Source organism: Zootoca vivipara, chromosome 7 (genome assembly GCF_963506605.1).
Source record: "Zootoca vivipara chromosome 7, rZooViv1.1, whole genome shotgun sequence".
Classification (NCBI taxonomy): Eukaryota; Metazoa; Chordata; class Lepidosauria; order Squamata; family Lacertidae; genus Zootoca; species Zootoca vivipara.
In genome coordinates, this window is record NC_083282.1 from 18,471,925 (window position 1) to 18,490,938 (window position 19,014).

General features: G+C 42.5%; 1 long non-coding RNA gene across 2 annotated transcripts in view; it reads left to right on the forward strand.

The window, feature by feature from the left end:
* LOC132592427 (uncharacterized) overlaps positions 1–19,014 on the forward strand; it is a 134,211-nt gene that overhangs the window by 33,425 nt on the left and 81,772 nt on the right. Inside the window, exon 3 of one of the 2 annotated variants that reach the window (XR_009557870.1) lies at positions 10,354–10,469. This is a non-coding gene — a long non-coding RNA (uncharacterized LOC132592427). Of the gene's footprint in view, positions 1–10,353; positions 11,069–19,014 lie in introns of those variants that run through there. The other variant, XR_009557869.1, reaches the window with a different exon arrangement.

Consider the following 19,014-nt stretch of genomic DNA (forward strand, 5'->3'; position numbering starts at 1 on the left):
TGAAAAGCCCAATTGTTATTGGGACCACAGTTGCCGGGATAGCCCTCTCGTTCCCGTGAAGTCATGTGGAGAGGGGGTGATTGCTTCTGGGAAATGAAAGAACGAGAGGAGGGAGGGTAAGAAGCACCACAGAGATATGAAGGTGACAGACCCATGATCCCCCCATGGTTATAAATGAAGAGTTATGCTAATTGAAAATGAAAACACAGATTATTACCTCACGATCACTCTCATAATATTTCGGAGCAGGATAAATCTGGCTCAGATCTTGCCCAGAAATGAAATATCTGTCAACTTTTTATTCATGATACATTTTCTCTCCAGGCATACTCAATCATTTATTTCAGGCCTTAATCATTTAAGGCTGCAAAATTGATTCAAAATAGAGGTCAGTGTACAGGTATATCCTGACTTAACCTGAGGAATGCTAATACATTTTGATTGAACAGATTTTTGCAGGAGATTCTGAATTGAATTTCAGTGAGAGGGTAAACATAGGCATTGACGGCTAAGGAAATGCTATGCATCCAAAGGGAAATCATAAGTACAGTGCCCTGAATCAATTTAAAATGAGAAACCTGAAGAAAGTTCTTTCTTTTTTTTGCAGAAGATTTCACTTTACCCTCATGCATATCAGTTGGTATTAAAAAATAAAATAAAATAAAGTAGCAGCAGGCATGCATTCGTATATATACTGTATATATATATATAGAGAGAGAGAGAGAGAGAGAGAGAACATTGTCGTCCAAAGTTTTTGTTTAATGATTTCTCCTAATTATCTTCTCAAACAGTTTGATAATAATTACAGTGTAGGTGTTAAAGACATTGTTTGGAGCACTAGCTGTCCTGCCTTAGCACTGTCTATTTTTATTCTTCAGAGTGAACAATGATTTTCTTTTTTCACTGACCTCTTTTTTCATATTATTGAGGCTCCAGGAATTGAGCCAAGACAACCTCCCATGCCACTCTGGTCTTTGCCCCAGTTTTGAAATCCTTCACAATCATCTTCCTCTTCTTCCTCACCAGTGACAAGTGTGAGGCTAGTAACAAAGCAAACACATGGAGCTCCTTGAGGGGGTAGGAAGAGAACCTAATTCAAGCTATCCATAGAAATACATTATTCCAGTGAATAGTTTGGATCTTCCAATATTGGATCTCAAATTTATCTTGATGTCTGGGTACCACAAGCAGAGAAGGGGGCCAATAGGAGGCAGATCAGAATATCCACTCCTTAAGACAGAATATCCACGGCATTCGCGAGTACTTGTTCAAAATACCACTTAGCCTCATGTTAATTTCGGTTGCACGATTCACATTGTTGTATATCAGGCATGTCCAACAGGTAGATCGTGATCTACTGGTAGATCATTGGATGTCTGTGGTAGATCACCGGTAGATCAGTGGCTCCCCCCAAAGAAGCTAAAAAAACTTTGGCTCCCCTAAAAAAAGCTCAACATCTTTGCCCTGCACCCCTAAAATGACCTGAACCACCCAAAACAGGGCTTTCCTTCCTAAAAAAAACTCAACAACTTTGACCTGAACCCCCCAAAGGGGAGTAGATCACTGCCAGTTTTTAACTCTGTTAGTAGATCACAGTCTCTTGGAAGTTGGCCACCCCTGTTGTATATATTTCAGCAATCCCAAAGTCTGAGAGTCAGTGGCACAGATGCTGTTGTAAACAACCCCATGGAAACAGATAAGTGGTTATCCAGACCTTGCTGCTGGTTGCGAAGGGGCCCCCACAACAGTTCAAGCTTCAGGGCCCCCAAAATGTAGGTCCACCACTGTACACGCATGGTTCAGTGCAGCTGGATTGAGATACCTAACACTGAGTATTGTCATGGGTTTGTGGGGGGCCAGATCCCCCTAAATTCCTGGGTGCCAGCTCCTTCCCTTGGATTTAGTAAAAGCTAGACTTTATCAAGGTTTGATTAAACTTTGCCAAACACAGAAACCCACGAGATTCAGTTGTGCTAATGAGCCAAGCCAGCTCTGCAGAGTTAAGTGGATGGGGCATTAGCAGGGGACAAAGGCCAGTGATGGTGCAAGAAGGAAATCATCAGAGGCCAAGACTGGTAGGCAAAGGGGAGTGGGAGCTCTTCTTTGCTGGGTGCTAGTGGGCAGAAGCACGGGCCAAATTTGGGGTTTCAATTTTGAATGACGTAGGCTGCGGGAGGTCCTTGGAGTTAGTCAGCAGCGAGAAGGAGGAAGAGGTGTAGAATTCCATTTGAGCTGGGGATGACAGACTGAAAATTAGAGACACAGAGGATGGCTTTTTGCTATCCCCTAAGTGGGGAAGCTTGACCTTCATAGGATGTGAATGCTCTGCAACATGTCCATCTAGGTTCAGGTTGTATATATGTGTAAATAAAAGCATATATACATATTCCTGAAATAAACATGAACCTTGGGTAAGTGCCTGGAATTCTCTGGAATCCCTAGAATCTCACACTGTTTGGAGATGGGGTGGCATATAATGGTATTCTTGTGATCGCTGAAGCTGCTCTCTGGGTTTTTTGTTTTTTGTTTTTTACCCTCTTAGATTTCCCCCTAAAATGTGTTGTTGGTTGTTGTTTTTTTTTGGGGGGGGGGGAATTTCTGCAAATCTTGGGGGGTTCCCCCGACCATGCTGATACCTCCCTCTTATTTTCCAGTGACAGCATATTCCCTACACTCTTTTTGATGCTCATCATCTGATTTTGCTCTTTGAGGGAGTAATATTCTGTTGCTGCTGTCTAGAAATAAAAAATGAACATGGTTTACGTCTAGAGAACCCAGATGTGTAGACACCATGTACTCAGCCAGTCACAGTTTTGAAAGAAGCCGTGAAAGACGTTTGCTTCAGGGTACTGAGCTCATTAGGCAAATTGGATGTAGAAGGCATATGAAGGGATCCTCCATACATAATGTAGGGCAGGATTACAGAGAGGACGAAAAGGCACTGAGCTCCCTCTCTGGTCCTGCCTGACTAGTTTTAATGTGCTAGGCTTAGCATGTCATCCAAACAGTGGCTGTATACACACCATCCATTTATAGCACAAATAATCTTGGGAACAGGAGTCGACTTTGGTAACATGGTGCCCTGAGCGAGGACAAAATTTGTCTGCCCCCTAAATGTTTCCTCCCTAACTTTGAGTAGACACCCATATAAAGATAGGTAGCAGTAGTAGTAGCAGTAGTAGTGTTTTGCACCCCCTCAACTCAGCGCCCTGTGCAGGGGAACCACCAGCACCATGCTAAATCCAGTGCTGTGGGAAACTGTAGCTCAGTAAAAGGTAAAACATTGTTCCTATGATCCTTAGTGGAGTGCTATAAATGTGTATGGTGTGTGTGTAGCCTGGGATTCATGGTTAAACCCTCTCCTTACTAACCATGAGCTGTAAACAGAGGACAAACTTTGAACCGGGGAGAAGCAGAGCTTGAAGCACATCTCCAGGAGCTCACATGTTCACACAGTCTTGGCATGCCATAGTTAATAATAATAATAATAATAATAATAATAATAATAATAATAATAATAATAATTTGTTATTTATACCCCATCCATCTGGCTGGGTTTCCCCAGCCACTCTGGGCGGCTCCCAACAGAATATTAAAAACACGATAAAACATCAAACATTAAAAACTTCCCTAAACAGGGCTGTCTTCAGATGTCTTCTGAAAGTCAGATAGTTGTTTATTTCCTTGACATCTGATGGAAAGGTGTTCCACAGGGCGGGTGCCACCACCGAGAAGGCCTCTGCCTGGTTCCCTGTTAGCTCACTTCTCACAGTGAGGGAACCGCCAGAAGGCCCTTGGAGGTGGACCTCGGTGTCCGGGCTGAACGATTAGGGTGGAGACGCTCCTTCAGGTATACTGAGCCGAAGCCGTTTAGGGGTTAAAAAGTCAGCACCAACATTTTGAATTTGGCATACTGTGTCATGCAAACCAAGCTAGAGACTTGGCTCATTGAAAGTTCATGTCCACATGCTGGTGAGCATGTGAGGAGCCAAAAACCAGACATCCCTTTCCCTGCCAAAGGGACTTACTTAATCCAAAGGGATGCAAACTTTGTCCTGGCTGTTTCTGAAACCAGATGAAGGGCCATGGGATACCATTAATTGTTATTTTTGGTGAAGATGCTTTTTGTCTATTTTTAGATGTGTCTTTTTAATTCTTTGCTCCATTCAGCATACCGGTGTTTGTAGTTCTGCAGCAATTTTGTTCGATGCACATTATCTATTAACTGCTATTTTTGCTTATTTTTGTTATGTTCAGTGGCTAACAACACAAAGCTGTTTAACATACTTTCTCCTTGGGTATGCATGGTAAGCAGACCAAAGCTCAGTATAATTAAAAATGTGGCCCAGTTTCACCTAATTGTATCAGGTGACTAAAAATCCTTGCAGCCATTTGGCATATATCTGTCCAAGTAAAATGACTTATAATTTTTAACCATCGCCACTGGAGCGAGCAAGGCTTGGGGCTATTATGGTTAGAGAATGCTAAGCAGAGAAAAGCTATGCCTTTCTGAGCAGAAAGAACAATGCCCTGCTTCCATCCCGTATTTTTAATCTGCAAATTGGATTTTCTTTTTCTTTTTTTAAGTCAAATGCTTTGCCCTATGACATGTAGTGTCTCCGCCACGTAAATCTCAGGATGAAAAAGATTGGAAATAACCCTTGGATGCCAGAGTTTCCCCATGCTTAAAAGAGCACAGGTTGTCCATATTGACTGCCCATGCTCTCAGCAGCAATAAGAATAAACTCAACCCTTTGCTGTCCAGTTTTCCTCTTGAATAAGGGCTGCATTCGTCACTCTGGCTGTCAATACATCCTGATGGAGCTTTAAGACTCATCAATATTTAACCATGCTCCCATTGACTCAGCAATTATGCAGTAATTGATTTAAGTCTTATTATCATCATGTTAACATTTTAATGTTCAGAAGTCGGGATTAAGTGAATGAGAAATAATTGGAAGTGTTTTCCGCTGTTTTAGACGGAGGCTAGGAGACTGTATAGTAATATGATTTAAGCTTCTATCAAGTATTTCTCATGCGCTTCAGAAGACAGGACAGTTGGTGTGGACCTGAGAGATCTTGATTCAAACCACAAATTTGTTATGGATTCACTAGCTGGCCTGGGGTGAATGTCAGTGATATTGCAACATCAGTTTGCTTGTTGTTAAAGAGGAATATTTGTTCCTGACCCCCCATGGTTCTTAGAAAGATGCAGAAATGGTGTGCCATTGTCAAAAAAAAAAGTCCTAGGGGGTCAGGCAAATTAAGTAAGTTTTTGTTTATTGTCCTCCCCGCGGAGGACCTTAAGGTCCACAAATAATAATATTCTGGAGATCCCGAGTCATAAGATGGCTAGATTGGCCTCTACTAGAGCCAGGGCCTTTTCAGTACTGGCCCCAACCTGGTGGAACGCTCTTTCCCAGGAGACCAGGGCCCTGCGGGATTTGTCATCTTTCCGCAGGGCTTGCAAGACAGAGCTGTTCCGCCTGGCCTTTGGGTTAGACTCAGCCTGACCCCTGTGTTTTCCTCCCTCATGGCTATTTGGATTTATGGCCTACTTGAAATGAGGCTGCACTTTAAATTTTAATACTGTATTTTAATCTGTATTTTAATTAATTGTTTTTATGTTTTATTGTAATTCTGTTGGTGTTAGCCGCCCTGAGCCCGGTTTTTGACTGGGGAGGGTGGGGTATAAATAATTTTTATTATTATTATTATTATTATTATTATTATTATTATTATTATTATTTCCTTTTGTTCCTTTTTCTTTTCATCTCTTTTCTTTAAAAGAAAGATATTTGTTCCACTTTTGGGTTTCCATTGACTTAAAATAAATCACATGAAATCACGACTGCAGGCTTTTGCTTGTATGACGTAATCTTTTTTAGCCCAGTATATTATATTCTTAGGTTAGCCCTTTGTCTGGTTTTATAAAATGATATATCTGAAGGCAGCCCTGTTTAGGGAAGCTTTTAATGTTTGACAGACTGCCGTATTTTAATATTTTGTTGGAAGCTGCCCAGAGTGGCTGGGGAAACCCAGGCAGATGGGTGGGGTATATTTCTCAAGAGGTGCTTTTCATGGGCAGGAACTATGCAACAGATCTAGATTGTGGGTGGATTATGTAGAAAAAGCTAGCGTTCTCCATTGATCCTAGAATAAAATGTGTGTATACAGCCTGGGTTTCGCTCACTTTGAATAAACAGGTGCGTAGCTTGGGGACGTTCCTCAAGTGGTCTTTTTCACTTGATGTCCTAGTTCGCAAGCCACTCTGCAGACCAAAATGGAGAGAAAGAAGAGAGTGAGAGGGCATATTTCTCCAGACCCAAACAGGGCATGCTCAAAAGTTAAAGGCCCGAGAAAAGCTCACACTTCCTTTGCAATTTTCTTAGGTCAGTGAGGAGAAACGCTATACAGTGGTACCTCACTAGACGAATGCCTCACAAGACGAATTTTTCGCAAGACGAATGCGTTTTGCGATTTCAATGGAGACTCACGAGACTATGCTGCACTTCACAAGACGAATGGCGCGCTTCGCAAGACGAATGTTTTCGTCCCATAGGGTGCCTCGCAAGATGAATTTTTAAAATTCATCTTGCGAGGCACCCTATGGGAAACTGCACTTCAATGCGTTCCTATGGGAGCCGCTTTGCAAAACGAATTTTTCGCTATACAAAGCGACTCGCAGGACGAATTAAATTTGTGTTATGTCTGTGTTTAAAAGGAAGAAGTGTTATGTCTTTGTCTGCCACAAGGCTTCATTTTGTTATAATGTGACAAGCCTGTTTAACAGTGGTTACTCGGTGGTAGGGTCTGGCAGAGGAAAGAGACTGCTTTGAGTTTTACTAGGTGTGACTTGGATCAGGCCAGTTCAAGTCAGTTGGACAGTTAAAAGATTGTTGGGGGTTAACTGTGAGGGAGAGATGGCTTGGATTGGGACTGATGACTTGGTTGGGGATAAGAGGATATAACTGGGTGGGGTGGGGCATTAGGAAAATTGGCTTGAGGGCAAAGCCATTTGGAAGCTAAAGCCAGCAACAGTGGCTCCTCAGCCTGTGGAAACTGCACTCCAGTACCTGATACGTGTATCTATTTTTCTTTATCTATATAAAATCCCCTTAATCAGCCTACTTTTAGGTTATCCTCTCTCTGGCGATGGAACCCCTTTCACATCCAGGCACAACTATGTTACTCGGAGGTTGTAAAGCCTTCTGAAGGAATGGGTGGAAGCAAATGAATTAAAAATACATATATAGAGACACTTGTGTGTAGATAAAAAAGACTCAGGGATCAAGATACCTGACATTGTGGCGGTAGAGGTGGAAGCTCCCCACAGTATGTATAAGAGCTATGGCACTGCTTGTAAGATAATTCATGAATACCCTTGTTTTACTTGATGCTATTTCCTCACTCCTCACAAGAATAAACTGTTTGTAATGTTTATTCCTCATGGGAAGAAAACGTTTGCCGTGTCAAATAGTTCTTCCTAAAATTTCTGTGTATAAGTGCTAATTATTCTGCACTTTCCCATCAACACTCCTGGTACATTTTGGTTTGCTTTTATGTTTGTTTTTAAAGAAAGCTGTTGGTGGGGAGAAGAGAGAAAGCCATCAACAAGAACAGCAGACAATCAAAAGTTGCTTATAAGAGCTGACCGTTGCTACATTGCTTGGAGTGATGGAATTAACAAGTAGCAGAAAATCCATAGAAGATTAGTCTACTGCACAGGTTCAATAAAATGCACCACTAACCAGATCTAGTCTAATGATGGCTGCTTTGGCATTTGGTAATCTGTATGAAGGACGAATGAGCGGGGAAAAGAACCTAGGAGCTACTCAAGGCCATATGAAGGAGGCAAACCGAACCCCACTTTCCTGAGACTAAACCTCATTGAATTGAACAGGATTTACTTTGGCGTAGATTTAGTTAGGATTGCACTGTAAGGCTGCAATCCTATGTACACTTACACTTGAATAAGCATGCATTGGATCAGATTGAAAATTCTTGCTCTTGTTCTGCAATTCCTTTTGTGTGATATGGCTTTCCTAACATTTGGTTGTCTGCATACTTCCTAAAATAGTGAAACTATTGTTACGCTGCTGTGAAAAAGGTATCTCACTTTCCAAAAAACTAGTTTTTGAAACCTACATGGCAAAGGAGAAAAGGGGAGAATTTTTCAAGGAAATAAAGTCAAACGGTAAAAAAAAATAAAAATTGCAATGCAGAAGGCTGGACACCTCCATGCAAGCTACATTTGTAGAACCAGCAACAAGTTTCAGTGACCAGAGGCATAATAATATTTCCCACTAGGAGCAAAAAGGGGGTGCAGCTTAGGGAACACATAGCACACTGAAACACAATTCTTACTACTACTGGGTTTGTGGTAATAAAATGGCTTTGGGTTGCTTGTGTCCTCTTCATCTCCTTCCTGTTGGTATTTTTCCTCTGAAGGGTAAACACCCTTCTGACTTCAATTTTCCTCAGTGCAGTGCTTGATAATAATGCAACTCTTCACCACCCTTGAGAATGTATAGGCCTTCCAGGGAAAGAACTAGGCTGTGTTTTTAACATTACACGAGAGCGGAGAATGTTAGCAGAGGAAGCTTGTCACATTCTTGTAGCGAGGTAATAGAAGGTGTTGCACTCCCAGCATTCAAAGGGCCCTTCTTCAAGGGTTACACCAAGCAGTCTTATTCTCACTTAACAATCTCCCGTCTTTTCATAATACAGTGGGACCTTGGTTCTCGAACTTAATCCATTCTGGGAGTCCGTTCAACTCCCAAAACCATTCAGAAACCAAGGTGCGGCTTCTGATTGGCTGCAGCAGCTTCCTGCACTCTGGTGGAACCTGCATTGGACATTCAGCTTCTGAAAAACGTTCGGAAACCGGAACACTTCTGTGTTTTTGCCATTTGGGTGCCAAAACGTTCGAGTACCAAGGCGTTGCAAGAACCAAAGTACGACTGTACTCCACTACATTTTCCTCTTTCGTACCCTAACAACCAGTCAACATTCTGCAGCCACTTTGCACCATACCCTTTGTTGGGCTGTATTTGGATCACACCTCCCATTTAGTCCCGTTCCCCCCCCCCCCAAACAAAAAAACCCCATAATGTTTCTTGAACTCCTGCAAACCTTGGAGATTCCCTGAGCCTGTTGATGTCACACTTTTGCAGGGATGTCATGCCTGGGAATTGGTGGTCGGACAAAGAAGACTGTAACAGAAGAGGCAAGAAGAGGGTGGAGGAGAGATTGGCAAAACAGAGACACAGTCTCCGATTGCTTGGGGCGGGGGAAACCTGGAGAGGAAGGGGCTGAGGCAGCTGTGAGGAGATGGGGACCTTCAGTCTCAGAAACTGCTTTATGGGGGCAAGACCTACCAGAGATGAATTGCTGTGCTCATTAGGCCTAGCCACCCCTATGTTGATAGTGTTTTTGCTAATGAAGAGTTAACTCCAACCGGCAAGACTTGATTTACTGCTGGCTTGCTCCTGACAATGGACAGCACTGTACTGGCAACATAAGGAGTGTAAGTGTTTTCACAGTGAGAGGTGCTTGCTATTAGAGTTTGGGATCTGATATGTGCAACAGCATGGGGGTCATTTTCTCCAAAGATCATTTTTTTAGCCACTAGTAAAACAGATACATGGAAGATGTAACAATTCACCAAAATTTTTCTGGCACCAGGTTACAAAATATATAATTGGCCAGGGATTTTATGAACTCTGTCCTGCTTCAGTAGTTTTGTACAGTATTTAATATTTTTGCCTCTCAAACTGGGGGATAAGGTGAGGTGGGGAGGAGAGATAGGAAAGGGGGGTGAGAGTCATCGTTTTAGAGGGCCATTTTATTAGTTGGGGGTATAGTGTTAGCTAAGGGTTAGAGAGTATTGGAGACTATCATTTTATTTATTAGAAAACCAAGAGCAGTTTTATTAGATAGGGGTTATAATATCAGGGAGTTGCTGCAAAAGAGGGAAGCACACCTTTTAGAATTTAAGTAGGATTCTTAGTGGTTTCTGTTTTCTGGTTCGATCGTTATCCATCAAGATTTAGAACTCTAATAAACCACCCCTCCCTAGTCATGATTATTCCTGAAAGATTATGCTCGGTACCAGTTTCCACGTTTCAGATAAAGTGGCTTGTCTTTTTCATTTTTGCATATAATTACAAGAAGGCCATCTCCACATTTTGGAGGGTCTTTTGATAATATTTTTTTTTCCATTCGGTCCTATTCCCATCCAGAAGATGCTCATGACAGTAAATTCATGTCTATCCTGGAGATGACATGTGCCCCAAGTTCAGTACACAAACTGCAAACCAGTTTCTTATATTCTCCCCATTCTGTTCCTAGGTTGGAAAGGCTATGCAACTTCTTCCAAGATGTGCTGTCGATAAGTCCAAACTACATCTCCTAGTCAGCAAGAAGGGAACACAAATCAAATCATCTATCAGAGACTCAACGTCAAGGTAAAGTGCATGACTGCTTCAGATAGTTGATGTGCGGAAATGTCCTTTGCATTATTGTGAGACCAGTGAAAATCTCGCTGGTTGAATAAGGAGGAAGCAGTTCTCTGATTCAAGAAAACGTTTGGCATGCCTTTGGAAGAAGGGCGATGCTCGTAAGTTCACTTTATTTCTGACCTTTCCCATTGTTTCATTAAATTGAGTTTATCCCTTTGAAGTTAATGTACCTGCTCCAGAATTGGGAAAGAAAACAACTCCCGAAGCCAATAGGGAAAGTTCCAGCAGCATGCTACTGCTTTTGAAATGAAAGCCAGCCTGGGGCATAATATTATGCTTAAAGATTGGGAGAGGTTGTGGAAAAAAGGAATAAAGTTTACTGCATCTACTGCTTTGAGAGAAAATATGATGAAGATGATGTATAGATGGTATTTAACACCTGTAAAACTTGCAAAAATGTATCGTACATCTGAGAATAAATGTTGGAAATGTAAGGAAAAAAGAAGGAACCTTTTACCACATGTGGTGGATGTGCCCGAAAGTAAAAGACTTCTGGGAAAAGATTTATAATGAGATAGCTGTTCCCTGCCACGCGTTGCTGTGGCAATCATTCCCCCCCAAAAAACACGTGTGTTCTGTTAAATCCCCCCAGCCCAGCCCGACCCATTCATCCTCCCCAAAGGCATGGCACTCCTCCACTCAGCGCCGCCCTCCTCTCCCCAGCCCCATTCCTCACCCCAGACGTCACGACACCTCTCTCTCTGGTCCCCCTGCTGCGTGACGTCATCTTCCTCCCGTGTGATGGCACCCGTCACCCCGACCCCTCTCTCTCTTCCATCCGCACACCCCATGTGCATCTTGGGAAGGGCTTGGCCTGTCCCCCTGGCTGGGCAATGCCATGTTATTGTGATGTCACAAGTACTCTTTAGCCAATGGCATCAGCTGAGACATTCTCAGCTGTGCTGCTTTGACATCCAGCAAATGGTAATACAACTAAATTTGGAAGAAGGTTTTTCTAAAGCAGAAGGTCACAGGTGAGACATCTATGTAATCTAGGTATATAAAAACACTCCCGTATTCGAATGCAATGTTGTGCCAAATTTTCAAAGCAACCAACCGGGCAAGTACTTTCGGAGAGCATAGATTGGTAACGAACGGACAGGTACATTTTTATTTATATAGATGAAAAAACTGTTGAAAGACACATTTATTAAGAAACCAGAAGCCTTTTTATAGGGAATAGTAGGGGAAGAAATTCCCAAAAAGGTCATTACATTCTTTCTGTATGCCACAACTGTTGTGAGGTTACTACTTGCGAAGTATTGGAAGAGTCGAGATTTACCAACTATAGATGAATGGCAAATGAAGATGATGGACTGTATGGAACTGGCCAAACTGACTGGGAGACTCCACGACCAGGAAGAAGAGACGGTGGAGGAAGAGTGGAAATTTTTAAAATTATATTTGGGAAAAAAATATTGTAATATTTAAAATTGCCTAGGGAAATATTTATAGGTTTTCGGAATTTGTTTAGGATACAGGTTAAACTACAATATGTTTGTAAGGGAAATAATGTATAAGAGGTTAATCTTTAGAAACTGCCAAATAAGATAAAGAAAATGTTATAAGAATAATTTTTTGTATTTGTTTTTGCAATTTTTTCTTTTTTCATATATATTTTTTTAAAAATATTTTTTTAAAAAAAAAAGAAAAAAGGAAAAAAATGAGCTTGTTTGGTGGTTCTAGCAGGGGAGCGCAGCTATCGTATACCCTTGACCGAAGAACGGTACACTCCTTCTATCTGGGATGGTTGTCCTCTTCCACCGAGCACGCAGCTTTGGGAGGGACGCACATGGAGCGGTGAGGGAGGAAAGGGACACCCGCCTAGCCAGCCAGATCAGCCGAATCAACCCTGGCGATCAATGGGGTGACAGATGAAAGCCAGCCCTGAGAGTTGGTGTGGTGCCACACATACCCACAGAGGCCTTTTCTGGTGTCCACAGGGTGCTCTCCTCTCCCTCCTCTGAAATTAGGCTTGAAAGAAGAATTCTGTTGTAGCTAACAGTGTTGCAGTGCTATGCAGAACTACAATTCCCCCATTTTTTTCTAATGTGTTCACAGCCCCCAAAAGACCCCTGAATAAGGGAGCTGGACTAGGACCTTTGAGTCCAGGATTCAAATCCCGTTAAGCTAGACAAGGTGACCTTGGGCAGTTAGTGTCGCTTAGCCTAACCTATCTCAAAGGCCAGTTTTGAGGATAACATGGAGAGTGGAAGAAGCATATATGGCTCCTTGGGAAAAGGTGGGATATATGAGGATAAATATATATAAAAGATTAAGTATCACTACTCTTTCATCCTGTTGATCTAATAATAGAGGATTTATAGAAAAATAAAGAAGAGTTGTTGGGTGAAGGAGCCACTTCAGAAAAGTTAATATTTAAAGAGTGATGAAAGCGGTGAGCTCTCTAGCATGGTTTATGTCATGGGTAGGCATACTAAGGCCCGGGGGCCAGATGCGGCCCAAACGCCTTCTAAATCTGGCCCGTGGACAGTCCAGAAATAACTGTGTTTTTATATTAGTAGAATGTGTCCTTTTATTTAAAATGCAGCTCTGGGTTGGGGCCTGCCTGGTGTTTTTACATGAGTAGAATGTGTGCTTTTATTTAAAATGCATCTCTGGGTTATTTGTGGGGCACAGGAATTCATTCATGTTTTTTCCCTTCAAAATATAGTCTGCCCCCCCCCACATCTGAGGGACAGACAGTGGACCGACACCCTGCTGAAAAAATTACTGACCCCCTGGTCTAGGTTTCCTACTGTATACCAAGTGTTATCAGTTAGACTGAGTAATCTCTGGTATTTCTGAGGCTTTGGAAATGGGACTGATACGGAATTCACATCTTCCTTGCGGCTGAACTTTGGTGGGACTGAGCAGGAGATCCAGAATGAGCAATGGGTTTGACCTGACGATCAGGGTGGATCTTAAACTTTTGCATTTCCCTGAGCTTGTTTGTGCTACCTTGAATGGTGATGTTCTAGCCTACAGAAGGATCCTCTCATATATGATTGTTGGGAAGATATATATGCTAAAATCTAGCTCCTTGCATGCTCCTCTTGGTTTTATTCCTGCTGTCATTTCTGTCTGTCTGGAGTGTTGATTCATTATGAGGTAAATCATTTCCTCTTCCCTCCACACGTGCACACCGTTCTAGATTTTTAAATCAATATTTCTTTGATTTAAGCATTCAAGTTCACAGTTCATTATTTATAGGTCTGTCCTTCTCTGTGCAATAGTATAGTATTTGTCTGACTCTGCTCTCAGTTCTTTGTTGCATGTATGTTGTGTGTGGCTATTTGACCCGCGTTCCATATGTGCAGAAACGTGCACATTTGCATTGCGCCGAACCCGGATGTGAGCCAGAAAATGTCACAAAGAGGGGTGGAATGGTAACACAAGCACGCTGTTAGTATAACATGCATGTGACAAGCAACAATTACTTAGATCAGTTTTGCATAAGGCACATGCATTCATGAAGAAGTGTCAAAGCGTACAATACCATGCAGGAAGATGTGAATTTCTGTGAAAATAAGGACGGTTGGAGCATTCTTAGCCAGAAGCACAAAAAAAAGGGGGGGCAGGGTCACCTGTTCTAAAAGTCTCTTTGTTTCAGGGTCAACTTGAGGTTGGACCTTTGTTCCTTCGGCAGAGCTCATGCACTGCATGCAAAAGAGCCCAGCTTTAATCTCTCATATCTCTAGACAGGGCTGGAAAATACTTGTATCTGAAACCTTGGGGAGCTGCCACCAATTGGTTTAGATGATACTCAGTCTGACTCAGATAGGGATGCTTGCAAAAAAAAAATTGCCTTTCTGACAGCAAGTGATCTGATCTGCATCTCTAAAACTAATGTGTAATCAGAATTTAGTAGGGAGGTTATTGGGTTGTTGTTTTTTATTTTGATTAGGTATTTTGTGGTTTTATATTTTGATTTTATTCTGTGAACCGCCCTGAGACCTCTGGGTATAGGGCGGTATATAAATTCTATTTCTAATAATAATAATAATAATAATAATAATAATAATAATAATAATAATAATAATAATAAGTCATCCACTGGCTTTCACATTTGCCACGAAGTTCAAATGCAATTCTGAGCTCAAAAAGTCAACATCTTAAGAATTATTTGCTTATTTAAGAGACAGTAATTTAGAAATGTGTGTTGAGAGAAAATATATATTAAAATACGTATGCAAATGTGAATTTGAGCAGATTGCTGTAAAAAGGAACCAAAAAACAAACAAACAGATCAATGTAGAAACATGATAGACATGTAGGTCAACACATGCAAAAGTGACAATGGGCCAAGGATGAATTTCTGGGCCATTCCTGGGATAAGACTGATTCCTATGTTCCTCAAAATCTATGGATCCCATAGACAAGAGACCACCACTGAGCCCCTTTTTCTAGCAAGGGGTGCTTCCCACTCAGATGCGTCATGCAAGCCCATCAAACCATATGCCAAATCAAACATTGTACTGGAGCTGTAGAACCAGACATGGCATCTGTTGAAATAGTAAACCCAGTGGAAAAGCAAAAGTATGTGGTGCTATAGGAAGGAGTGTGGCTCAGTGGTAGAGCATCTGCTTTACAAACAGAAAATCCCAGGTTCAATGCCCACCATCCCAGATGAGGCTAGGAAGGACTCCTGTCTGAAACCCTGGGGAACTATTGCCAATCAGTGCAGGTGGTGCTGAGCCATAATAATAATCTTGATACAATGCGGAAATATTCATATGTGATTCAACATGCCATTCCTCTCCACACACACAGAAAGTCTTTGGCTTTCTTTATATTGGAGTGAGAAAAAGGAGCAAAATATTCTCAGTGGGTATAGATATCAGATAGCTTGTGCTGTGATAAATGAAATCTTCCTTAAGAATATTTTATGACTTTTTTGTTGCTGTTCAAGAAAGGGTGGAGTAGACCATTGTCCCATATTTTGTGCTGTCGCCTGAGAGGTAAAATGAAAGGTGGGGTGAATCTAGGTGGGGTGGAAATGAAAGGCAATATGAAAGCAATTCAGTTCCCCTCCCCTCCCCATCACACAAACATAATTCTCTGGAAGGTGAGCATTCAAGAAATAGATAGATAGATAGATAGATAGATAGATAGATAGATAGATAGATAGATAGATAGATAGCACATTGGCATTAATGTGTACCAAAAACTAAAACTGCCAATGGCTTAACTGCATACTACATAGCAAAAATTGAATGATGTTTCCGAAACTTGGAGGAAACTTTGCTCAACTGATAAAATAAATATCCAATTCTGCAAGGGAAGAAGCAGTAACATGTGGAAGTAGTGATCCAGAGACACTGAGGCCCCTGGGTCTGTTTCCAAAGCTTCATAGTCCATTTTTCTTGTCTACTGTGAAACAAGAGGGGCAGATATCTTAAGAAGGTAAACAACCCAAGTATGAGGACTGAGCATGTTCATTGGCTGCAAAAAAATACTGTGTGTCTGTTGTGAGTGGGCAGGGGGTTAAATTGAAAAGCACTGTGATGGAGAATGAAATGGAGTTTCTTGGAAAAAGGCATGGCTGGTTGGCTGGATGTTTGCTGCAGGTCCCAGATCTACCTTTAAACCTAACTCAAATATATCAGCTTAACCTAGTAGAGCCTGTCACAAAGCATTATAAAGGTCAGCAAGCACATCCAGCATTTCTTGAGATGGGTGAGAGTTGCAGTTTGGAGTAACAACCAGCATCTGAATATTGTTACAAAAGTTAGGTGCAACCCCCTGCCAAGCTGCAGCAAGAATCCGTGGAGTTCCAGGCACTCACCCAATGTTTGTGGTCCTTTGGAGAACTGAGATACAGGGGAGATTGCCATAGCTAAGAAATAATATGGTTTATTCACCTATTTACACCTTCAGTCTGCATGGAGGGAGCCCAGACCTTATAGCGTGGTCATTTCAAGAGGAGCTTGTCCCCCACAGCAGTGCAGCCAGCCTTCAGCCAGCCTGCCCAAGATGGATCCCAGTCCTTTCCCCCTCCCTCCTCCTTCTTCCCAGCCACCTTTGCTCAGGACTCTCTTCCAGATACCTCACATCCAGTTACCACGGGTGAACAGAGACATTCTTTGTCTCTGTGCACACCTCAGGACAGGGGAGAAGTACAGTTCACTTGCATTGCCAATGGTCTTCATTGACCCTGTATTGTTTCTTAATTGCCCTCCCAAATCTATAATACCATGTTATGGGAGGTGTCAGGTGACCCTTTGAACTTGTTCAAGGAATGCGTGAGGGGAGTTGCACACAAAGACAAGGAGGGGAGGGAGAAAGAGAGAGAAACCCTGCTCCAGCACAGTCCACACCATTGATGGGAGTGTGAAGGGGCTCTCTGTGTCTTCCAACGGTGCATAAAGGTCCTCCCAACTGGCCAAATACACAATAGGGGGCATGGCCAACACACACACCAGCAGCACATCATACAGCCACCATGTGCTCCTCCACCCATCAGTACACAGGATCAGTGCTTTGTTTCTGGGGGGGACGCAGGGTTACACATACCCCTAAACATTTTGTGAATCTAAGTTTGGCCTCATTGAGGGGCAGTATTTCAATATGAATAGGAAAATGAGAGTACAACTAAACATTTTTTTTTTTAAAGCACTGCATAGGATCATAGGATTGTAGAGTTGGAAAGTACCCTGGGGGTCATCTCGTCCAACCTCCTGCTCAAACCACCAACCTTCTGGTTAACAGCCAGACGCATGGACCCATTGTGCCACTGGAGCCGCAATGGTGTTCTTGTGCGAACGATGCCCTTACCATTAAATGAATATGTAGCTCTGAATCTTTTAAGGCATAAATGATGTATGGCAATCTTCCTCTAGCCATATTTCAAATTTCAAGCCACTTCAACACACGACATCTCCAAAATGAAGAAACGTCACCTAGAAACTATGGCAAAATAAATATGTATCATAATCATATGAGCTTATGGACATGGATGTATGTTTGATGTGGTTCTAAGGCAGAGGGAAACTAGGCAAGTGCATTGCAGATTTAGACAAGCAGAGGCTTGGGTTATTTATAATGGGTGGATGGGGCGGGGCTGGAGGTTGGAAAGGGTCTTTTCTGCCTTCATTTCTTCCAAGCCTACAGGAGGGGAAATGCCCTTTTCGTAATAATTTATGACGTGTCAATTTTCTCAGGGTTCAGATCTATCCCCGCTTCAATTCCTCGACAGTGGAGGATCTGGAAACAGCTGTTTTGCATGACAAATTACACTGCTATAGTGAGCCTTATAATTAGGCTAGAATGTAGATATGCTGGATCCACAGTTAGGATGGAGGAAGAAAGAATTAAAAAAGATTAATGGCAGTCTATTAAAATTCCAAATTCATCATCCCTTGAAATTTCCTCCACTTTATGGCAGAATGGAAGATGCCTGATGCATATGTGAGACAAAAGCCAGTCGAGGCTAATCTGCAATGCTGACCTCATTGAAACTTAAGGAACCAAATACATTATAAATCATAATTACTTTTAGAGGGGAGAGAAACTCCTAACCTAAGATTTTAAGAGACCCATGCCTGTGAAATAAGAAACTGAAATTTTCTTACACATATATTATGTGTAAACAGACAGTTGAATCAAGGTGATTCCAAATAAATAAGTCTCTGTTTTTCTCTTAAACAGCTTTGAGTAGCAAAACATGAAGAAGCTGTGAGGCATTTGCGAGCTTTTTTGCGGAGAAAGTCTTGACACTCCGCCGTGACCTCCCTGCCAATTTGGATACAATAACGGAACTGGAGGCCCCTCGACTGTCTTCGAGTTCAGTATTGGACCAATTCGATCAGATACTCCCTGCCGATGTAGACAGATTCCTCCGAGCTGGAAGGCCCACCACTTGCTCCCTGGACCCGTGCCCGTCTTGGCTGATTAGAGCGTGTCCAGATGAGGTACGGGCCCCCCTGGGTGAGATCATCAACTTGTCCCTGGGCACAGGGACTTTCCCAGAGGAGTTGAAGGAGGCAGTGGTGCGTCCACTCTTAAAGAAAACATCTCTAGATCCTTTAGATCTATCCAATTATCGCCCGGTTTCAAATCTTCCGTACCTGGGTAAGATAATTGAGAGAGTGGTTGCCGAACAGCTTGGTAGGTTTCTGGATGAAACATCGGCTCTAGATCCATTTCAGTCCGGCTTTCGCCCTGGTCATGGGACCGAGACAGCTCTGGTCGCCTTAACAGATGATCTCCGTAGACAGCTGGATCGAGGTGGGTCGGGACTGCTGATTCTTTTAGACCTGTCAGCAGCCTTCGATATGGTCGATCATGAACTTTTAGACCACCGCCTTGCCGACGTGGGGATTCAGGGCACAGTCCAACAATGGCTGCGTTCCTTCATCTCAGGTCGGGGACAGAGAGTGGCGCTAGGGAGGGAGTTGTCACTGCGGCACCCCTTGGTGTGTGGAGTCCCGCAAGGCGCAATCCTTTCTCCAATGCTTTTTAATATCTTTATGCGCCCCCTTGCCCAGAT